Source organism: Bufo gargarizans, chromosome 2, assembly GCF_014858855.1.
Source record: "Bufo gargarizans isolate SCDJY-AF-19 chromosome 2, ASM1485885v1, whole genome shotgun sequence".
NCBI classification, from domain to species: Eukaryota; Metazoa; Chordata; class Amphibia; order Anura; family Bufonidae; genus Bufo; species Bufo gargarizans.
Genome location: NC_058081.1, coordinates 545603009 through 545627212, shown reverse-complemented (window position 1 = coordinate 545627212; position 24204 = coordinate 545603009). Strand labels below are relative to the sequence as shown.

The 24204-nt window shown below is 47.2% G+C and overlaps 1 protein-coding gene across 3 annotated transcripts in view; it reads left to right on the top strand.

Moving 5' to 3' along the window:
• Positions 1–8116: 8116 nt before the first annotated feature.
• LOC122928577 (sulfotransferase 2B1-like) overlaps positions 8117–24204 on the top strand; it is a 139808-nt gene continuing 123720 nt past the window's right edge. Inside the window, exon 1 of one of the 3 annotated variants that reach the window (XM_044281556.1) lies at positions 8117–8279. The gene's annotated coding sequence lies outside the window, so the exon portion shown is untranslated. Of the gene's footprint in view, positions 8280–10179; positions 10230–17531; positions 17641–24204 lie in introns of those variants that run through there. The other 2 variants (XM_044281557.1, XM_044281555.1) reach the window with 2 other exon arrangements.

Below are 24204 nucleotides of genomic sequence, written 5' to 3'. Positions count from 1 at the left end.
CGTGGACTCAATCGTGAATATAATGTACAAAGCTTCATTTTTGTGATAAAGATAAAAATGTATTTAAAAAAAATATATATTTTTGAAAAAAATATTTTTTTCTTTTATTTTTTCCATAGAGGAACTAAAGAAAAAGCAGAACACAATAAGAAAGGAAAATGAATAATGTTTTATTTATTGAATTTAAAACGAATTCTGCAACAAGGCTTGATTTCATTTTGTCTATATGTATCGATTTATCACTGATTGGTGGGAGGGGTTATCTGTGTGATGTCATTTCCCTGTGTTTTGGCGGTCTATTTAAACATGCTTTTTTCTTGTATGACGACAAGTCTGATGAAGGTGCAGTAGCACCGAAACGCGTCACTTATTTACTGTATATGTGACCAATAAAAGCAACAAGAATTCATCTACAGCGAGGGCCGGTCTTTTCTGCAGTGTTTTATTGGGAACGCCATCCCACAGACACGTGCACCGCGACTTCAGCAAGCAGTGCTGACCTGTGAATATTATCTATACTAATAAAAGCCCTGTGTACGTGGTGTCCGTGCGTGTGTGCCGATTTGTTAAGTGCGCATGCGCGGCTCGCTGGCCAATCGGCACGCACGTACGGACACCGCCTTCAGCGCCCATACATGTGAGTCTGGCGGCAGTCTCTGTGAGTGGAGGTGAGAGGCCATATCAGTGGGCAGTTCTGATCGAAGTCCCAGCAGTGTAATGCTGGGGCTCTGATTGGTTACCATGGCAGCCAGGAGTCACGCTACTGAAGTCCTGGCTGCCATGGTATGTTAGTGAGCAGAGAGCAGCATTATACTTACGTGCGCCGTGGCCGCCGGTCGCTCCTTCTTCTGTTTGTGCGGCGCATTGCTAATGCTTATAGCATTAGCAATGTGCCGCACAGACCTATGAGAAGAAGGAGCCCTGGCAGGCCACGGCGCACGTGAGTATAATGCTGCTCACTAACATACCATGGCAGCCAGGACTTCAGTAGCGTGACTCCTGGCTGCCATGGTAACCGATCAGAGCCCCAGCATTACACTGCTGCTCCGATCGGAACTGCCCACTGCCACCAATGATGGGGGGGGGGAGGGGGACCCTGTGGCCACTGCCACCAATGATGGGGGGGAGGAGGGGGCACCCTGTGGCCACTGCCACCAATGATTAATACTGGGGAGGGGGGTGGGTTTGAGTTACTAGAGGGGGCTGCTGATGGGTCCCTGCGCCGCGCATGCCCACTATAACAAACGGCACACAGACGATTTTATGTGATGGGGCTGGAGTGTAATCCTACATAATAAAATCCCTGTGTGTGTGTGTGCGCGCCGTTTGTTATACTGGGCATGCGTGACGCGGGGACCTATCAGCACACATCGCTCCACACGCCGCCCGCACCTGCACCCAGCTCCGCCGTGACTCCTCCTCCCCCTCCAGCTTCATCTGCAGACGCCTTACACCCAAGGATCCCCAACATTATACACATAGTACACTCCAACCCCCATCATTACACACATATTACACTCCAATCCCCATCATTACACTCCAATGAGGGTTGTAGTGTAATGATGGGGGTTGGAGTATAATACATGTGTAATGCTCTCTGCCTGTGATAGCTTCCCTCACATGCTACTGTGCGGCCATTTCCTGACTTTGGTGGATGGGGTTAGGGTGAGATAGGAGTGAGTAGGATGCGGCCGCTGCGGAGACTAACATGTGCCCCCTGTGCTAACAGATACCCGGGGTCCAGAATAGGAGGTCCCCATCCCCAGTGCTCCCAGCTTTGTCCTCCCAGGCTCTTTGGGAGTTCTATGAACTCCAGTATGCAATGCTGCAACAGGTACGGGCCACTCTCTGCCCGGTGTGCAGGTGTGGGCAGTGCATAAGGGTGTCGGTGAAGGATACGTTGTGGCAGGCGGCGGTTGCCGGGCCCAGATCCCGGGGTGTCAGTCAGCTGCAGAGGAAGCTGGAGGGGGAGGAGGACATGTTTGCCCTTTCGTCCCTTGTGAGTCATCACCTCTACTATAAAGTGGGTGTTTTTTTAGGACAAATATTTTGAATATTTATGGCAATTTAATTCACTTTTTCTTTCGCTTGTAGATGATGTGTTGAAGAACAATGAGGGGAGAAGCAACATGAATTATGAATACACTTGCCAGATGTCTTTGATTTTGCAGTGCTAATTATTTGCTATATGAACTGCTGTATCTCCCGGGTTGTGCTGTTAATATATGTTATACCATTTTTTATCACCTGTTGCCTTTATAATATACAGAGGCGATCCCTCATGAGCTATTTTTGGCATGGTAGATTCACGAGGTGGACCTACGACAGTTGTCCCATGGATATGGGAACAGCTGTAGGGTCTGTTTCTCACTTTGGGAGGGGGGTTGCCATTTGGTATACACTCCCGTGTCCCTTTGGATCCCTTTTTGCCCCAGACTCTCATTTGGACTCTGAGTCTATATATGTATACGGGTGTTGGATTGTCTGACCAGTAATTAAAATGGCCCGGTATGTCACTTCTACTCATACTGCGCTTGTGTCAATATATCCTTGTAGTTTGCCTTTTCCGATATGGCCACCGCAACCTCGTAGCGCTTGTGCGCATGCTACAACAGCGGCATCACATAACGACATCATAGCAATTAAGGGCGGAACCCAGGCATGCACAGTTGTTATCTCTACAAGCTGAGTTTGGCGCGGTCTGCGCACTCAGCCGCTGCACATATGGTTGGTGTATTTTTAATCCTCCCCCATCTTAATTTAATACATCATGATTATTGCACACGTCACTTTATTTTCACATATTTTATGAATTGGTCTTAATTTTCAATTATATGAAATATTACTATTTTTATTTATTATTTCACTTTTTAATAAATTGTTGTAATCACGTATGTTTGATTCTTGTCCATTATTCTTTTTCACTGTATGATTATTGTACACTATGTAAGCATTTCCTTTTTATTTATTGAATAATTAATCAGTAATCATGTATGCAATCCACCATGCTATATATACTGAGCACTTTGTCCTTGTACTTTGCTTGAGAAAGGCTCTATTGTTGAGCTGAAACGTCACTGTACCACATGGGTGAATAACGTTTTTTTTAAATGACATTTTTTTGGTGGGCTGCCCTTTTTTCTATTTTATACCTTGGGTAATTGCTTATTCCCTTGTGCTGGCACCAGTAGTTATTTATCTTTTTTGTGCTAGTGATGCCTTTTTTCTATTATATATATTACCAAAAATGTGACGTTACGCCCTACAGAGGAGCAGGTAAGGTCAGCTTGGTAGAGCTTACACAGACACCTCCTGTCCATGTGGGCACAGAGAGGCCACAAGTTAAGAGAGTCTTTTCACTGCCACAGTAAAAACAGCGCTGTCTCAGCCCAGGTATCTGCCACCAGCTTCTCGTTTGATATAAGCCCGGTTTGCTAACGGGATTATATAGGGTGAGAAACCAACCCGCGGTAGTTTATAACTAGGCCAAAATACGGACGTGGGGATTCGTGATCTAGATACAAGATAGCACAAGATTAAATTATATATATGTAATCGCCGTAAGGGCACACTAGATATAACACAATATACACAGAGAATATATACAGTGGTCTGACATTACAGATACAGGTTATATGGGTACAACAGGGTTAAGCAGAACAAAAGTCAGTTACCGGGTAAGATGAAAGTTCCTTTGGGTTGTAAGGTGTTCTTTGCTGTAGTCACATGAAGGGCAGTGATCTCAGCTAGTTCCTGGGTCCCCCTAAACACATTACACGATGTGACCCTTCTTCAGAGAAAGACACGCCTGCTTGCTGCACTAGCCTTTTAACCTGTAGCCGGCCCTTTCCCTTCCGGCCTTTGGGAGGGGTCCACTCCCCTTTTGCTGGACTAGCTGCAAATGACACACAAAACCCTTTTCATAGCCTCAGTCCAGAAGGTCACAGGGAGATGGTTCTGAGACCAACGGATCCGCCTGGGTACCGGCTACAAGTAGAGTCCAAATATGGTACTGTTAGTTGGTTTCTGTGGGGAAATATGTATATCTCCCTTCCCTGGCATCCCACTATCAAACCAAGAACATGGGCACATTCCTCGTGGCCACGGGACACAAATATGTTTCCGGTTTGTGCATGAGATGGCCGGGCAATTCCTTATGAAATGTAGGTGCCAACATGTCTGGGAGGTAGCATTGATCCTGGGCAAGGACGGAGACCCCCCCCTGCTAGGGGTTTTCCTGCAGATTTGGATGCAGCCAAACTGTCTGGTAGAGGTGTTACATTATCCACCTAGGGCCTCCTTGAAGCCTGGAACCCTGGGGCTTTCTCCCTTGCTAGCTGTCAATCAGATGGCTGGGGGTGGGAACATATTTTGCATGTACACTAACTGACGCAAAGCCTTCTCCAGCACATCCCAAAGATTCTCAATGGGGTTAAGGTCTGGGCTCTGTGGTGGCCAATCCATGTGTGAAAATGATGTCTCATAGCTCCCTGAACCACTCTTTCACAATTTGAGCCCGATGAATCCTGGCATTGTCATCTTGGAATATGCCCGTGCCATCAGGGAAGAAAAAATCCATTGATGGAATAACCTGGTCATTCAGTATGTTAAGGTAGTCAGCTGACCTAATTCTTGGAGCACATACTGTTGCTGAACCTAGACCTGACCAACTGCAGCAACCCCAGATCATAGCACTGCCCCCACAGGCTTGTACAGTAGGCATTAGGCATGATGGGTGCATCACTTCATCTGCCTCTCTTCTTACCCTGATGCACCCATCACTCCTCTGGAACAGGGTAAATCTTGACTCATTAGACCACATGACCTTTTTCCATTGCTCCAGAGTTCAATCTTTATGGTCCCTAGCAAATTGAAGCCTTTTTTCTAGTTTATATAAATCACTGTGAAAGGTGCACCACAATGATATGCAACTGACAACACTGGCTAATCCCTCAAGCTTACGTTAAGAACTGAGACTTTAGCCAATGTATTCCAGTCAGGAACACATTGGAGCTCTTTTGCGCCACCGTCAATGTATCCCAGCGTGGCATGGGTTCCTGCCACTAAACTACCTACGGAGTGTGAACACAGCCTGAGAAGTGCTAAGATACAACTTACAGCCAAGCTCAATCTAATAACTAGGACAGGTGCACTCTGCGATCTTACTAAGCCCTCAAACTGGTGCTAAAATTGAGATTAGCCAACAATAGAGTTCTATTAGGCTGAATAGGACTTCACACTCTCCCTGCCTCCCTGTGCATAGTACACACAGCAGCAGGGAACTTACCATTGCAGCCAGGGCTTCAGTAGCATTCTGGCTGCCATGGTAACAGATCGGAGCCCCAGGATTACACTGCTGGGGCTCCGATCCGAACTGCCACCAATGAAGAGGGGGGGAAGTGACCCTATGGCCACTGCCACCAATAATACGAATACTTGGGGGGGCACTGCGCCACCAATGGCTAGAATCTATAATACTCACTGTACCCCCTTAAAACCATATCAACAATATACAAACAATTAAAATCTCCTCCCACTTTGGCAAAGCCCGCTGTTATTAGCCTCTGGGAGAAAGACCTACAGCAAAATTGACGCCTTCTGAAATTTCAAGCATACTGTTTACCCCTCACAAGATCTCCAGATGTATCCCAATCCAAGAAAATAGCTACAAAATTTGAATGCGCTGGTATAGAACTCCGGATAAAACCAGCTATTACAAACCCAACTCCTCTGATATCTGCTGGAGATGTTGTAAAGAAAGGGGCTCATTTATCCATATATGGTGGTCTTGCGAATTAACAAAACCATGGTGGGTCTAACATAATCAAACTCAGTAACCAGATTTGCCAGACCTCCTTCTCCTGCACTCCTGAATTAACCTTGCTCTCCTTGGGAGTTAAGGGAGTGAACCCTCATAAAGTAGCACTCTTCTCCTTCATGCTAGGAATTACCAGTAGAAAGAGGGAGGTTCTCATGCCGCTCTACAGAGCACTAGTGAGACCTCATCTGGAGTATTGTACTCAGTACTGGAGACCATATTTCCAGAAGGATATTGATACTCTGGAGAGAGTTCAGAGAAGAGCTACTAAACTGGTACATGGATTGCAAGATAAAACTCACCAGGAAAGATTAAAGGAACTTAACATGTATAGCTTGGAAGAAAGACGAGACAGAGGGGATATGATAGAAACTTTTAAATACATAAAGGGAATCAACAAGGTAAAAGAGGAAAGAATATTTAAAAGAAGAAAAACTGCTACAAGAGGACATAGTTTTAAATTAGAGGGGCAAAGGTGTAAAAGTAATATAAGGAAGTATTACTTTACTGAGAGAGTAGTGGATGCATGGAATAGCCTTCCTGCAGAAGTGGTCGCTGCAAATACAGTGGAGGAGTTTAAGCATGCATGGGATAGGCATAAGGCCATCCTTCATATAAGATAGGGCCAGGGGCTATCCATAGTATTCAGTATATTGGGCAGACTAGATGGGCCAAATGGTTCTTATCTGCCGACACATTCTATGTTTCTATGTTGACTCACAACTGCACTGTTACTTGAAATTTTGCTCTGGCTGTCTTGTCCGGATCATGCTGGTCATTTTTTGATAATTTTATTTTATTTATTTTGTTTTTAGTATGCCTCTTTATATGACCTATTGTAAAATTATGCCTGTAATGTAATTGTACATTGTACTTGGCCAATTACATTTATTTGGAAAATAGAAAACCAATAAAAATTGTCAATATAAAAAAAAAGAATTTATAATACTGGGGGTAATTACCACATTAATTCAAGTATAGGAGGCAGTGGGTGCTTTTGGCACGGAGGTGCTAATTGACTCTGATCTGTGAGCTGTGCTAGCAAGGTGAATTACCTCTGGGTTGAAAAAAAAAAAAAAGATTGTAACTCTGTGTGCAGGAGAGGGCTCTTGTGATTTTAAAACCAGATGTATTCTCAATTTCTTCGTATTGCTGAGATCGCGAAGCATCACAAAGGCTAATAGCAATTAATTCATAACTTATAGTGCAAATAATAAAAGAATGGCACAACATGGAGCCATAAGAATAGATGCTCCAGAATTGTTATAACACGGGGAATGCATGAAGCTATTAAAGTCGTGAAAGGTCCTCTTTAAAATAAAAACAGGATAGTGAAAACCCATTGGGAGACATTTATCATAAATTTTCCATTGCAGATTTGCTATATTCTTAAGGAGCTCTGTCATATGCAGGGTTCTACAGTAACTACAACAGCAATAACATGGATTTCTTCGGACACACATGCTTTCACAGACAATGAACGGGCCCTCCCCTGATCACAACATGGGGGATCAGTTCAGGCCCCAAATGTGCGGTGCTTTCAGAGAGCGCTTTTTAATTCTGAGAGGTTATATGTCTGTGATCAGCGTTATTGCCAATTGCAGATATTAGCCCCTGATGTCTGCAGTTTAAAAGACCCAACTTTCGCTTTACATGTAAGGGGTTAAGGGGAGAGCATTTGTTCCTTGATATGATAAAAATACCTGTTCTCTCCTTGTATGTAGCATGCCTATCTATTAATAATAGGAAGCATCACAATATGGTCAGGACAACTTTACTCTAATGGCTGCTTTCTATTGCTACAGTATGTAGACAGATAGAAGTCTGGGATATAACATTGAGGAGACAGCAAGTTGGTTGATGATGGAGCTGGGAGTAGACCATACACATTTAATAACTGCCGGTCAACAGCTATCCCTATTGACTGCCTCCGTGTTTCCCCACACACATATACGTCTGGTTTGTATGTGTATTCTATAGGTAGTGCGAAGAAAACCACTGCCAGACACTTTTAACAGTGGCTTATCTCCTGGGAGAACAAAAGGACTGGGCAAAAATATTGATTTTGCCCAATCCTTCTCTCCTCCGTTATCTGTTTAGGCAGATTCAAGAGCTCCCTGCACAAATTAGAATGTTGTATAAATTATAAATCTGCCATTATTGGGGGGTTCAGCCGTCAAAATAATGTGTATAGAAGCCTTTAAACAGTTAAATTAGTAGAGGCTCAAAGGTTAACAGCATACTGGTGATGCAACCAGCACAACAAATCACACTGGTGGTCAGCCAGCAAACCCTCATAGCACCTCTCCACCATCACCCCACCCTGGGTACACAGAGCAGAAGTAGGAGCCTGAGCTGATCTTTGAGACAGAGATAGATTAGAAGCCTCTCTGAAGATACTCCTGAGCCACAGTGCAGCCCTTGCTACTTTAGATAAGGCAGAATAACTGTCTCTTTGAAGGTAACTGATTTCACTTCATTTTATGTTGCTTAGCAATGCTTTGTGTTCAAATCATATTACTCAGTGCTGCGTTGTTCCCAGATGAAAGAAGGCTTTGCTTTAAACGGGTTTTCTGTAAAAAAGTTTTTTTTTTTTTTTACAAAGTGCCTGTAGCCTGACTCCTTTAGGGTGCCTTCACATGTGGCAGAAAATTCTGTCCGCAACATGAAAAATTCCACGATGTTATCCTTTGGCAAACCAATTCTGCAGTGGAAAACACTGCAGAAAAATCTGCAACAAAATCTGTGTGGATTTTGTTGCACATTTTCCTGCAGCATTTTCCACTGCAGAATCGGTGTGCCATGTGTGAAGGCTCCTTTATATTTATCCACTTACTGCTGTTGTGGTCCAACACACTCTCCCTGTGGCATAGTGACCTGCCACGTCTCCTGCCAATGAGTGGCTTCAGTGGTGACATGCTGCTTGTTGCCACATCACTGCTCAAGCCAGTCATTGGCTGGGGTGGTCCATGTGACCATGCCCATACACCGCGGGATATAAACAGAGTAGGGACTGGAAGATGAAGATGGGGGGCCAACGTGGAGTACTGGAGCAGTTGGAGCACTTAAGTGTGAATATTCTGTTTCAGAAGGCAGGTTGAGTGCGCTGGCTAAAAGATCATTATTACTGGAAGACCTCTTTAAGGAAACATGTCGGGGTAATGCATCTGTTTAGGGCCCATTAGTTCCCTTGGAACATACATATTCCCTGCAAATCGGATTGTTTGATCTATAAACAGCGCCAGAGGGGCTTGATGTGAGAGTCCTGGGAAAGTCTTGGGAGTCTGAGTGGTGCTTTCCAACAAGGTTGAAGTGCAGCCTTCGTGAGACAAGCTGGTGGAGAGATTGAGAGACTGTGGGAGGAATTGCTGGGTTGATGTAGGCTGTGAGCATGCTAACCCAGAGTTGGAGTGTCCTTCAGACAGTGAGGCAAGTTTAATATAATGTCTGCTTTGATGAGTAAAAAGCCGGTTTACAACTGTCTTATTTTTTGAAAGTTTCATTTACCAACTGATTTTTTGCCTGTTTCGGGGTGATTTTCTGAGAAGGGCAACATGACAACAACCCGAAGCACACAGTCAGGATAACCAAGGAGTGGCTCCGTAAGAAGCATATCAAGGTTCTGGAGTGGCCTAGCCAGTCTCCAGACCTAAATCCAATAGAACATCTTTGGAGGGAGCTGAAACTATGTGTTGCTCAGCGACAGCCCCAAAACCTGACAGATCTAGAGGAGCTCTGTGTGGAGGAGTGGGCCACAATCCCTGTTGCAGTGTGTGCAAACCTAGTCAAGAACTACAGGAAACGTTTGAACTCTGTAATTGCAAACAAAGGCTTCTGTTCCAAATATTAACACTGATTTTCTCAGGTGTTCAAATACTTTTGTTCAGCAGTGCAAGACAAATACATTCTTTAAAAATCATACAATGTAATTTCCTTTTTATTTTTTATTTTTTTTATTCTGTCTCTCAGAGTGGGAATGCACCTACAAAGTGAATTTCAGACCCCTCTATGATTTCTAAGTGGGAGAACTTGCAAAATCGCAGGATGTTCAAATACTTCTATTTCTCACTTTATTTCGAGTTTTAAGACTATCGTATTTTTCGCCTCATAAGACGCACTTTTCCCCCCCAAAGTGGGAGGAAAATGTCACTGCGTCTTAAGGGGAGAATACTAATTAGCGCTTTCATAATGTAAGCGCTTATTAGTACCGGAAGACCGGAAAGCAGCGCTCCCCGGGATCTGTACTCACTGCTGGTCCTCTGCCTTTGGCTGTGCTGTGACTGCAAACAGCGTGAGAGCGCTCTGTGACCTCACGCTGTGCAAGTCCGTTCACAGCACTGTGCAAGACAGGAAGAAGAGAGAGAGCGGGATCACTGGATCCTGGGAGCGTGTGGCGTCCGAAGCAGGAGAGGTAAGTTGATTTTTTAAAATTTTACTTGCTATGAGGCATGGGAGCTGATCTGAGGCATGGGGCTGATCTGTGGCATGGGGGGCTGATCTGAGGTATAGGGCTCTCATCTCACGTCTGGGGGTCTCATCTGAGGTCGGAATGGGGGGTCTTATTTATATTGGGGCTCTTATCTGAGGCCTGATTGGGGGTCATTCACATTGGGGTCTGAGCTGAGGCCTTATTGTAGGTCTGATCTGAGTTCTTGTTGGGGTCTTATTAACATTGGGGTCTGATCTGATGTCTGATTTAGAGTCTTATTAACATTTGGGTTCTAATTGGTGGTCTGATGAAAAAAATATTATTCTTATTGTCTACCTCTAAAACCTAGGTGCGTCTTACATATAGGGAGAAAAATAAGGTAATTCAGAAGTTTTTAAACGTTTGTGACTTTTGTGCACAGACCCATTGAAATGAATGGGTGAGGATTCAGTTCACTTCACGCATTGCACCCCTGCGGAAAACTCAGTCTTGTGAAAGAGGCCCATAGCAACCAACCACAGCTCACCTTTCATTTCTTAAAGTGTTCTGAATAAATGAAAGGTAAGCTCTGATTGGTTGCTATTGACAACTAAGACTGTTTACCTGTTAGACAGTTTTGATAAAGGAGGCCATGTGTATATTGTGTGTGGATTTTCTACTCCAGTTTTCGTGTGGAAAATCCACAGCGTAATACTGTATAGCTCAAGCTAAGTAGATGAGATTTTCAGCTCAGAATTGACTTGTTTTGCGGATTTTGACATTTGCAGTATGTCGACAGTTTGTGCACATTTTCAATGTAGATTTCGCCCTTTACAAACAATGAGATGTGGAGCAAATCTGCCTCAAAGTCCACAACAAACGTCATCTAATGAGGGGTGGAGCGATTACCGCTCCCCGTCATTGCGCCTGCTACATACGAAGGAATGCGATTCGTGACGAAGTACTATGCGACAAATTGAATTTCAAATCAAATCAATTTTTTTTTTTTACTTCGCTCATCAGTAATCTCCATCCGTGGAGGAAGAAGTGGTCAGGAAAACCTTTGAGCTACTGTTGTAAAAACAATAAAACTATCATGTTTTCTGCAATTCCATTGTGAGTGTCTTTCAAGAAGGAACGCTCTTTCACATAATGGCAGTGAGATAGTTTTGAATCTGATTCCATGTTCTAGTAATGCTTTAACTTCTATGGTACTACTAGTGTATCAGCTGGAAACTGCTCCTGAATCACAGGTTTGGGAACACTGCTATACATTTATTTTACACACTTAGCTCCTGAATTCCACAGCCAGACATGACGGGGTATTGGTTATTCCCCGCTCGCCCCTCTCTTATTCTGGCACTTACTAACCCTTGACTCCCCTACCACCAGCCCTATCCCTCTAAACTGGCCTTGTCAGAACCCCAATAAGACACAGACACCAAGTTGGATTATATCGGCCACAGCAGCCGTTTATTGAAAACACATACATGAATAAATAACCTTTTATTTCCCAGAAAACATAACCATAAGATATAACCATTTATTCATATCTCTGAGTAACACGAGGGAGTTCCTGGAAGCCCCAAACCTCGGAATTTTCACCAGTAGCTCTTGAGCCGAATTGCCCCCAGCCGTTAAGCACCAGTTCGGAGGCACCACTGACGGCTCGCCCAAATTCCGCCACAACCGACCACCAGCCATAGGAGTCCAGCCCCAACCATGGAGCCCTCCCATCCTCGTCACCTGAATCTCTCCAACTTCAAGGACCTCCCACCGCCACGAACGCACATGCTTGACACCTTAAGCCTGTGCGACCCTCCACATTCGCAAAGCTGTCTCAATGCCCTCCTGTATCGCCAGACACCACACCGTCAGACCGCCAAAAAGCCCGACCCCTTTCTCCAGTTCGGTATGCCTTACTACCACCGCCCCATTCCTTGCCATGAACTGCCCTATGGCCCGATTAGCTTTTATCCTAGCCTTATTTATACCTTCCACCGACCGCGCTCCCCTCAACACTTTGCAGGGAACAATGTCTGACCAAACAGAAATTAGACCCGGGAACAGCGCCCACAACCGGAGTAGGTCGAACTTAACATCCTTTACTAATTCCCGCAATGGCCGCGCCCCCAAATCGTTGACCCCTACGTGCAACACCAACACATTCAGCGCCCTATCCAACCTAACAAACTTGTGGACCTCAGGTAACACGCCCCCCACACCATTCCCCTACGTCCCAACCATCTTAACACCGCTGCCGACCGGTCAATCCCCAACTGTTGTCCATCCGGCCGAACCGCTGCCCGTATGGCTCCCCAGAAAACATACGAGTGACCCATTATCCAGATTAGCGCTGGGTCCGAATCTGTAATGAAATAATAAGATCAAAAGCATACCGTACGGGATGAGACAAAGTACAATGCAATATCACAAACGATCTGGGCATATATATGATCTATATATGATCTAAAACAAATCGATTCCAACCTCCCTATTGGCATTATCACATCCTGCCCCAGCCCCCGTCTGGCCACCTCTGTCGCTGCCCCGATTCTAAAAGAGTGGCAAGCGTAAACCCCAAGCGCTATTCCCAACTGCCCTAGACACCGCCTGAAGACCGCTGTGAATTGGAAACGGGAAAGAAAAGACCCGTCCGCATGCACTAAGAGAGGGGAATTCATCCCCATCACCGCAACCCCGTACTCCCTCAAGCAGTATACCGGACACATTGCGCAACCCGGGACTGCGAAAAGAACAACCTTCCGACCTCTCCCTTCCCCATCAGTTTTTGATCGTCAAATACGAAATTCCACCCTGTCCTGAAAAAGGTCCACGTCATCCCTGAACAAGCCACCCTGTCTCTTAACCGACGGAGAAACCAACCCAAACGCAATGCTCCGAAAAACGCTAGCAAAAAAATCAACCAAAACAAACGCAACTCCCACGACGAGGCACAGACGTCGACTAGTTGTTCACCCAACCTCAACAGCAAAGCAAAGGACACTGGCCTACAGTCATCCTGCCCCGACTGAGAACGCCGCCAACCCTTTAAAGCCCTCACTACCAGAAAAGACTTGGTGACGTCCGGCAGATTTCTAAGACGAAAACTGAAAGCCAATCCCGAAACACAACTATTAATCCTAGAGATAAACCACCCCTCCTCTCTACAATGCCCAATGAACAATAGCAAGGGAATCTCGAAATCATCTGTCCCAACGGCCAACCTGGTCGTCCATTCCTCCCAGCATTGCCATGCCCTATTGTATGTCTCCCACGTACCGGGTGCGAGTGAAGCCCGTATGAGACCCGCTACGGTGTCTCCAGGAGTTCCCACAGACAACTCGGGCAGTCCAGCCCGCGTTCCTCTGCCCCCGAGGCCAGCTGGTGGAAACGCTCCCACTGTGAACGAGAGAGGGCATCAGCAATACAGTTATCAACCCCTGGTATGTGCACTGCTACCACGCATTAAGTGACAAACACTCCAACACTAGCCTCTGCAACAGCCGCAACCCGTTAATCGCCTGCACCACCCCCAAGTTATCACAGTGGAAACGGACCTTCTTGTTCCTAAAATCCTCCCCCCATAACATTACTGCCACTACAATGGGGGATAGCTCCAGCAACGCTAAATTCTTGACCCAGCCTCTCTCCACCCAGGTATCAGGCCAACCCCCCCCCCCCCCCCCGCACACCACTGACCCCCACAATAGACCCCAAAACCCCCTCCCCCGCAGCGCCAGAGAAAAGGTCAAAATCAAAGGAGTCTACCGCTTCACATATAAACAGACCTCTGCCATTATAATGCTCCAGAAACGATGCCCAAACTTGCAAATCCACCCTAAGCTCTTTCCCTAGTCTAATAAAATGGTGCGGTGCCGCCACCCCCACCATTGACGCCGCCAAACGCCTACTAAATACCTTACCCATGAGGATAATCCTACAAGCGAAATTCAGCTTCCCCAGGAGTGACTGTAGGCTCCGCAATTGAATTTTTGGCAGTCTTCGCGCCCTGTCCACTTCCTTCTTTAGATCCTCAACCTTGTCTAAGGGCAGCCTACATTCCATCTTCACTGAGTCAATCGCTATGCCTAGGAAGCTCAATTCCGTGGTCGGCCCCACTGTCTTCCCTGCCGCTAAGGGAACCCCGAAGGAATTAAACAACGCCTTCATCGTGTGCAACAGTAAAGAGCACACCTTGGATCCTGGGGGGCCAATACATAAGAAATCGTCCAGATAGTGAATAATTGAGTCACATCCGGAGGAATCCACCACCGCCCATTCTAGAAAAGAGCTGAACTTCTCAAAATACGCGCATGACAACGAACACCCCATTGGCAAACAATGATTAACAAAAAACTTACCCTCCCAAAAACATCCCAACAAATGCAGACTCTCTGGATGCACCGGCAACAGTCCAAATGCTGACTCGATATCTGTTTTCGCCATCAATGCACCCCTCCCGAACTTCCTAACCCACTTCACTGCCGCATCAAAAGAGGTATAGACTACCGAGCACAGTGTCGGGTCAATACCGTCGTTGACCGAGGATCCCTTCGGAAAGGATAGATGTTGAACAGGCAAAACGTATTCGCCTCCTTCTTTGGGACCACCCCCAGAGGCGACACACGCAAGTTCTGCAAAGGTGGTTCCAAAAACGGGCCAGCCATCCTTCCCAGTCTAACTTCCTTTTCTAACTTTTTCGTCACCACATCCGGGTGCTCCCTCGCCGACTGCAAATTCTTCTTAAGCAACACAGGCCCCGATGGAATAAACAGAATTTTAAATCCCCCCGAAAAACCTTCCCGCAACAATTGCGCAGCCCCCCTATCCAGATATCTAGCGAGAAACCGGTCCATCTCTTGCAGACGCACCGGTGTCTCCCCCTTATCAGAACCCTCGCCCCCCTTCTGTTTGGCCCCTCTAAAACAGCGCGCGGCACCGTGGGACCCGCCACAAGTGGAACATTCGTGCTTGAATTTGCACTTGGCTGCAAATTTACACCCCCCTTCATTGAATAAAAAACAACCCCTTCGCAGTTGTTGCCGCGAATCCGGATTGTCCCCCCGCACCTGATTCGCTCCGAAAGGGCTGGCCTGACCGAACCGGCACCGTCACTTTTAGCCACAAAGCGATATCCTTGTGGTCCCATTTGATACTAGGGCGTACCGCCTTCCGCTGCCTAAACTGCTCGTCGTAACGCAGCCAGGCCATACCCCCATACACACGGTAAGCTTCCCCAATGGCATCCAGGTAACAAAAAAGCGCGGAGCAGCACTCCGGCGCTTTCTCACCTGTCACACTGGCCAATATCGCGAACGCCTGCAACCAGTTAGGGAACGTCCGCGGTATCAGTCGGTGCCTACGCTTCTCCTCGTCCTCCCTCTTACCCTCATCCTTTCGCGCCCTATCCAAATTGAACCTGTCCAAAGGGAGTAGGGAAAATATATCCACATACTCCCCTTTCCAAATGGGCTCCCTAACCTCTTGCTTCAAATGTGCCCCCAACGGGCCTTCAAAGCAAACATAGACTTCACCCTATCGTCTAACTTCATTACGTCCTCCTGTTCAGACCCGCCCACCTGCGTCTGTACTGATGCCGAAGTACCACATGAAACCACTGTGGGTGTACCCGAAGCTGGCGGCCCCCCGCAGCCCCCCCACGCCCCACACCAGCAATGGCCCTGACGCTACCGACCCGCCGATGACACCACCCAGGCCCCCCAACAGTAACCCGGGATTCCCTGCCGCCCCCAAATTTGCTAGCAACCCCACCAAACCCCCCAAGAACTGGCCCAGTCCCTTACTCAAGTCCGACTGAGACCCCCCCAGACCCCCAGACACTAACTGACATAAAGGTCCCCATGGTGCCTCACCTGGCTGCCTGGGTGCTGAGACCCCATCAGCCGAGGGTCCTGAATCCCGATGCTCGGTCCTCTGAGACGGTCCTGGCACAGCGAGCTCCCACAGATGTCCCCTGGCCGGGCTGGGGCCAGGGACGCAATCTTCCGGATCTTCCCTGGATACAACTTGCGCAGTGACACCTTCTTCCTCGACTTGCCTGACCGACGACGGCCTGCTGCTGTGGTCCGCAGCAGCCCCGTGCGCTCTGGGATACTGCTCAAGCTGAGGGGCCTCATCCACATCTGGATCCTGGAGAGTGCCCACCGTTCCCGGTCCTGACCACAAGGTGGCACTGCTGCGCTGCTGAAGAGGCCTGCTGAGGCCTGCACGAGGGCTCCGCCTACTAGCCGGATTCCTTCCACGCCTGGGCGCTCGGGCAGGAGCGGCACCCGGCGCCTGCAGGCGTGGAGGGTCCTTGTCTACGGCGCTGAGCCCGAGGGGAGGCCATGTCTGGGCTGAGGCGTGACGGCGGGCGGGACCGCCGTGGCCGGAGTGTCGGTGGCTGAGGCGGAGCTGGTGCCTCAGCCGCCCCTCTGAGCAGCTGCTGGACCTCTTCTTGGAGCCAGCTGCCGCCGACCTGAGATCCGCCAAGAGGGAATCCACATCCATAAAATGGCCTCCTTCGTCCCAGACCCTTGCCATTTTAATCCCTTGCTCCTCGCTGCCCCATCACTTGAACTGGCCAATCGGCTTCCCAGGGGCTCCCTCAAACCAGCCCCCCGTCATGGTCGCCTCCCCCCAAGGCTGCGCCCCCAGTCCGGCTCTTTCTATAGCATCAATCTGTCCCCAATGGGGCACACAATCTAAGGGCTCATGCACACAAATGTATTTTCTTTCTGTGTCCATTATGTGTTTTTTTTGCAGACCGTATGCAGAACCATTTATTTAAATGGGTCCGCCAAAAAACGGAAGGTACTCCGCGTGCATTCCATTTCCGTTCGTCCGTATTTCCGTTCTGCAAAAAAATAGAACATGTCCTATTAATGTCCGCATTACGTACAAGGATAGGACTGTTCTATTAGGGGCCAGCTGTTTCGTTCCGCGAAAAACGTCACATGGGCGTCATCCGAATTTTTTGTGGATCCGTTTTTTTGCGGACTGCTAAATACATACAGTCGTGTGCATGAGCCCTAAGTTCCGTATCAATTTGTCTTTGGACTGTGGGAGAAAATCGGAGTGGCCAGAAGAAACCCACGCAAACACGGGGAGAACATAAAAACTCCATGCAGATTCAAATCTGGGACCCCAGCGCTGCAAGGCAGCAGTGCTAACCACTGAGCCACCGTGCTGCCCATACATATCTGCACATTTTTATAATAATGCAAAGTTTCCCAGCCAAATAATGAAGCCAATAGCTTGAGATATGGGTGGAGACTAGTGCTTTAACTGACTGAGCAACATCTCATAATGAACATCCGTACATAAGGCTTTAGTTCCTACACTGCCTGTGAAAGAAACAAAAAGCAAGCAGCCTTTCTCGTGTCTGGAAGAGAGAGTCTGGTCTTTAAAGGTATCTTCTTCCTTTCTATTTTTACAGTATAATCTTAATGTCCTAAACATGTGCACATAATGATTATAGTGTATGATAACTCTTTTGTGCAATCAGCTGCATCTGTTTATTGTGCAGGAATCGTGAACTTAGTACTCTCAGTGTAATGTTACTGTACATTCTCATGTAAGCACTTTTTCAGCTTATTTTGCACAAAATCACTTTAGTTTTACATTGACTATAGTAAATGACTATAATCTGTTGCACAGATGGAAATAAATAACAGCCTAATGATGTTTGAATGTATTTATGAATCCAAAAATGCTATTAGTTTTGTTAGATTGGCTCTAGTTTTTGAGATACTGGTTGTTCTTCATTGTATTAAAATACATTTTACCCAAAGACTCATACCTGCTGACATATCATGTAGAGGCAGGCTAATTTTGGATGGCAATCCTGCTGTCCTGCCAAGCTCTACCTCTGCACAATTTGCCAGGGGAATGAGTTGGGAGGTGGTTACATGTACATAACCACACACAGCTGTAAAAGGATATCGTATTCATTGTAAAGCTTAAAGTGTAACTGCCATTAAAACATTTTTTGCCAAAGTGTAGGGCAAGTGATAGGTAACATTTTTGTAATATACTTTATTTAGCCAAAACTTTTAATTTTAGTAGTAAAATGGGTCTGAAATAGCCCTTAGAAAAAAATTGATCAGAGCACTGAATCAATTCAGGCTATGCAGACACTCCAAACTGACAAGCAGACAATGGGCCCCTACACCGGGAGGGGGGAGTATACTTAGTTATATTAAAATATAACTTTTAATAGGATCTAAAGATATCAGAATAATAAGACTCACTACACATAGTAGACATACATACACATTAACGACCAACTTAATGGTGCCTTGCTGGTATAGACAAAAAATCTGTTCCGTCCGTGAAGATGCAAACAGTCTTACCAGACCCTTTGTAGGTAGTGGGAGAGGTCCTTAAATGCAGGAGACAGGAGACACTTGGATCATGCCGTGCGGGAATAGGTGCATTCACTGTAGGGCCGAGTAGACGGAGCAATGGAGGGAATCCTATATAACCCTACCAAGATGAAGGGGGCTATTATGCTACTACCTATCTACACGGAGCACTCGCCTTGGAAAAGGCGACCCCGTCCGGTAGCCTGTCCCTGTATTGGACTTAACCCTAAAACTACAGAAGTTATGCCAGTGAAATGAAGGTGAAATTGCTTCCAATGGTCTCCCGACGTGGCACGTTTCTGTCCTTGACTCTTCAGCGGAAAGACTGCAGGAAGATGAAAGGTAGAAAGCCGCAGGTACCTGACCTGAGGCTGAATACACACTGGAAAAGGGGACAAGCTGAGAAGCTTGTGCTCTGCTATCCTAGGGTGGGATGCAGTATTGTGCAGGAGGGGTAGTCCTGTTCTAGACGGTCCGGGGGACATAATAGTTCCTGGCAGATGAAACCCTTCTGGTTGGGGGTAACAGTGCAATAAACCAGCCGCAGTGATGTACCTGAGTAATGGGTTTTAAATAATCGCGCTCCATGTCCGTCGCCCCTCCTCCCCATTGGCGTCATCAGCATGCTACGTCAGCCGGAAGCGCCGCTACCCTCCCGGTCACGTGACCCCGACATCAAGAAACCTGAGCCGAGGCATCACCTACAAGGCAAGGGGCGGACGCAGTCAGTGACGCCACACGCCGGCAGCACCACGTGGGGTGGGCGGGATCGCGGCAAGAGATGGGCGGAGCTGAAGATCACTCAGCCAATGTTTTAGTGGTCTGATGATCACATGGGACGCACAGTGTACGCGTCTCCAAGGTAACATAGGAGATAATAAAGCCTTAAATCGGCTGGTGGCATTTGGTGCAGGAAACAGGGGTAGACAGGTGATCGATGATGCAGATGCTGTCAGAGAAGTCCCTGACTAGGTGACATGAAGTCAGAAATTTGCAACTGTGCCCCGATTACACGATTGCCGTGCAACCAGGGCACAGCATATGGTCATGTGAGGCGCACTTAGGATGAAGTGGATGCCTATGGATGTGTATTAACGGCGCAGTCCCAGCAGGATACACAGTCACTATATTCATAATGCGATTAAGGACAACCGTTTTTTAGGACAACCGAGTCAGACTCTGGACTACCCACTCCGCAGTCGCACACCTCCACCGCCAACTTAATCACAGGACCAGAGGTGATCAACTTGTCCTCACATCCTCTTTCCCAAGACGAGACTAGAGCCCTTGAACTGGGACTTTCCTTTGTGCCTACCCCAAAGTTTGATAGATTCATGGCCGTAAAAGACTTGAATCTATTCATTCGGAAACTAAGGTGGCACAAGCATTTTAAATACATTGACAGACGCCGATGCCTTGAGCTGGGTATTCTGGTGGAGCTGTTGGCCGATGTCCAACTATTGAACTCATTATCCATGATAGATAACTCAGCGTCAGGTCTTGGCCCTTTTACAGACCTTAAATGTAAAAGTAATAAGATGCCACCCAGCTCTAGTGAAGTCTCCTGCGTAGACGTCTTCCTAAATTATGACTACAAAATCCTTCACCAGCTCGATTACAGGCAAGACGTACCCCATTCCACATTTCATCAACTGTAAATCCAGAGGTGTGATATACCGTATCCTCTGTGAATGTGGTCTGGAATACGTCGCTAAGACCATACGGGAATTTCGGAGGAGGATCGAAAGGAGGTGAGCACATGGGGGATGTCACACACAAGAGGGACTCCCCGGTGTCTAAACATGTGCACACCGATCACAACGGCAAAGCCCAGTTGAAGTTCATGGGCATTGATCTCGTGAAACCCCCTCCAAGAGGGGGGGACTGGGACAGGAGCCTCCTCCAACGTGAAGCACGCTGGATCTTTAATCTAAAAACAGCAGCACCATGTGGCATGAATGAGAGATTGAACTATACTTGTTTCCTTTGAAAAAATCACATTCATGCCAAATGCTATGCCTCATCTGCCATGCTGTTTTCCTGATGGTTTGGGGCACTATGCGCATGTACATGCGCGTATGGCTCTACTTTCCAAATTTGCGCTTGCTAACTCCTATGTGCACATCTCTCTCCACATATCTGCGTCCCTGCTGGTGCACACTTCCACTAGTATAAAGGCGCATGCGTCCCTTGAGGCGCATCGTCTCCTGGGGTTAGCTTAATTGCATTATGAATATAGTGACTGTGTATCCTGCTGGGACTGCGCCGTTAATGCGCATCCACAGTTATCCACTTCATCCTAAGTGCGCCTCACATGACCATATGCTGTGCCCTGGTTGCACGGCAATCGTGTAATCGGGGCACAGTTGCGAATTTCTGACTTCATGTCACCTAGTCAGGGACTTCTCTGACAGCATCTGCATCATCGAACACCTGTCTACCCCTGTTTCCTGCACCAAATGCCACCAGCCGATTTAAAGGCTTTATTATCTCCTGTGTTACCTTGGAGACGCGTACACTGTGCGCCCCATGTGATCATCAGACCACTAAAACATTGGAGTGATCTTCAGCTCCGCCCATCTCTTGCCGCGATCCCGCCTACCCCACGTGGTGCCGCCGGCGTGTGGCGTCACTGACTGCGTCCGCCCGTTGCCTTGTAGGTGTTGCCTCGGCTCAGGTTTCATGATGTCGGGGTCACGTGACCTGGTCGGTAGCAGCGCTTCAGGCTGGCGTTGCATGCTGATGACGCCAATGGGGAGGAAGGGCAACGGACATAGAGCGCGATTATTTAAAACCCATTACTCAGGTACATCACTAGTCCAATACAGGGACAGGCTACCGGACGGGGTCGCCTTTTCCAAGGCGAGTGCTCCGTGTAGATAGGTAGTAGCATAATAGCCCCCTTCATCTTGGTAGGGTTATATAGGATTCACTCCATTGCTCCGTCTACTCGACCCTACAGTGAATGCACCTATTCCCGCATGGCATGATCCAAGTGTCTCCTGTCTCCTGCATCTAAGGACCTCTCCCACTACCTACAAAGGGTCTGGTAAGACTGTTCGCGTCTTCACGGACGGAACAGATTTTTTGTCTATACCAGCAAGGCACCATTAAGTTGGTCGTTAATGTGTATGTATGTCTACTATGTGTAGTGAATCTTATTATTCTGATATCTTTAGATCCTATTAAAAGTTATATTTTAAATAAGTATACTCCCCCCTCCCGGTGTAGGGGCCCATTGTCTGAAATAGCTCTTAGTAGCACTCTCAGAAATGAGCGTTGCTAAGAGCCATCCGCAGGGAAGGCAGTGTTATACTGTATATTGAATGGCATGGTGTATGGATTATAATGTATATTGTATAGCATTGTGCAGGGATTATAATGTATATTGTGCTCGGATCATCTATCAGAAAGTACCTAACCGGACTCACCCTAGCAACACTTAGCAGTAGAGTTATGCCACAACTGCCTGAGTAGGGCCAAACAAAGGGGGCAACCCTAATATGAATGACTGTAAGATGGTGTGGGTGGGTGGGGGGAACATCGCCAAGCCAACGTCAGCCTGAGGATGCAGGTGAGGCTAAATAGGGTCGTCAATCAGCCTCCCCTCCCACAAATCCAGCAAATGAATTTGCTTAACACTTGTGCTCGGATCGTCTATCAGAAAGTACCTAACCTGACTCACCCTAGCTACACTTAGCAGTAGAGTTATCCCACAACTGCCGGAGTAGGGCCGCCTAAAGGGGCCAAGAATAAACAGACAATATATTCAGAAAGAATATTTATATAAACATGTCGTTACAACACCAAGGTCTGAAAAGTGAGAGACATTTCATGATGCGGGTCTGGAATGTACCGTATGTAGCAAGATGATTTCCATCTACCCAATCTCTGAATAATATGAACTGGGACGTTGTTTCTGGAGGCAGCTGACGCTGCCCCAATTCTAAAGGAGTGTCCCGTGATAGACATAGGGTTGACCCTCATATTAACTAACAGTAGCCGGTTATATTTCATGAATGTCTGAGTACTCAGGGGTGCAGCATTAAAGGCTAACAGCGGCGAGTCCGCTGAAGCCACCCTGGAGTAATAATCATTCAACAAAGAACCACTACCAGACACCAACTGTTCCCGGTGGGAAAATACTTCACCTCCACCAGTTCCCCAGGCTGAGCTGTTTTCGATGAACTTAACCTCTTGGGGACATATGACGTACTGGTACAGCATGATGTCCTGGTACTTAAGGACACATGATGTACTGGTACAAAATGTGTAGTTCCGATCACCCATATGTGACCCACCCATATCGGCAATTGCCGCAAATCACAGGTCAAATCAGACCTGCGGTTTGCGGCAGTAACAAGTGGTTGCGGCGGGCGGTCGACGGTGCCATCGGGTCCCCCGTGCGGCCGTAATGAAGAGCCTGTGAGATCCAGCCCCAAGGATCTCACAGGCAGGAAGCTGTATGAGTAATACACACTGTATCACTCATACAGCCAATGCATTCCAATACAGAAGTATTGGAATGCATTGTAAAGGGCATCAGACCCCCAAAAGTTGGAGTCCCAAAGTGGAACAAAAAATAAAGTGAAAAAAAAGTTAAAAAATAAGGTATTCCCCCAAAAATAAAAAGTTTCAAGTAAAAAAAAAAAAAATTTTTTTCCCCCAAATAAAGTAAAATAAAATTGGTAAAAAATAGGAAAAACATATTAGTAGACATATTAGGTATCGCCGCGTCCGTATCGACCGGCTATATAAACATATCACATGACCTAACCCCTCAGAGGAACATTGTAAAAAATAAAAAATAAAAACTGTGCTAAAGAAGCAATTTTTTTGTCACCTTACATCACTAAAAGTACAACAGCAAGCGATCGAAAAGGCGTATGCCCACTAAGGCCTCTTTCACACTTGCGTTGTCCGGATCCGGCGTGTACTCCACTTGCCGGAGGTACACGCTGGATCCGTAAAAACGCAAGTGTACTGAAAGCATTTGAAGACGGATCCATCTTCAAAATGCTTTCAGTGTTACTATGGCATGCAGGACGCTATTAAAGTCCTGGTTGCCATAGTAGGAGCGGGGAGCGGGGGAGCGGTATACTTACAGTCCGCGCGGCTCCCGGGGCGCTCCAGAGTGATGTCAGAGCGCCCCATGCGCATGGATGACGTGCCATGCGATCACGTGATTCATGCGCTTGGGGCGCCCTGACGTCACTCTGCAGCGCCCCGGGAGCCACACGGACGGTAAGTATGCTGCTCCCCCGCTCCCCGCTAAACTTTACCATGGCTGCCAGGACTTTAGCGTCCCGGCTGCCATGGTAACCACTCTACAAAAGCTAAACGTCGGATCCGGCAATGCGCCGAAACGACTTTTAGCTTAAGGCCGGATCTGGATCAATGCCTTTCAAAGGGAATTAATTCCGGATCCGGCCTTGCGGCAAGTCTTCAGGATTTTTGGCCGGAGCAAAAAGCGCAGCATGCATTAGGATAAAACTGATCAGGATTCTTCCGGCATAGAGCCCCGACGACGGAACTCTATGCCGGAAGACAAGAACGCAAGTGTGAAAGAGCCCTAAAATAGTACCAATCTAACCATCACCTCATCCCTC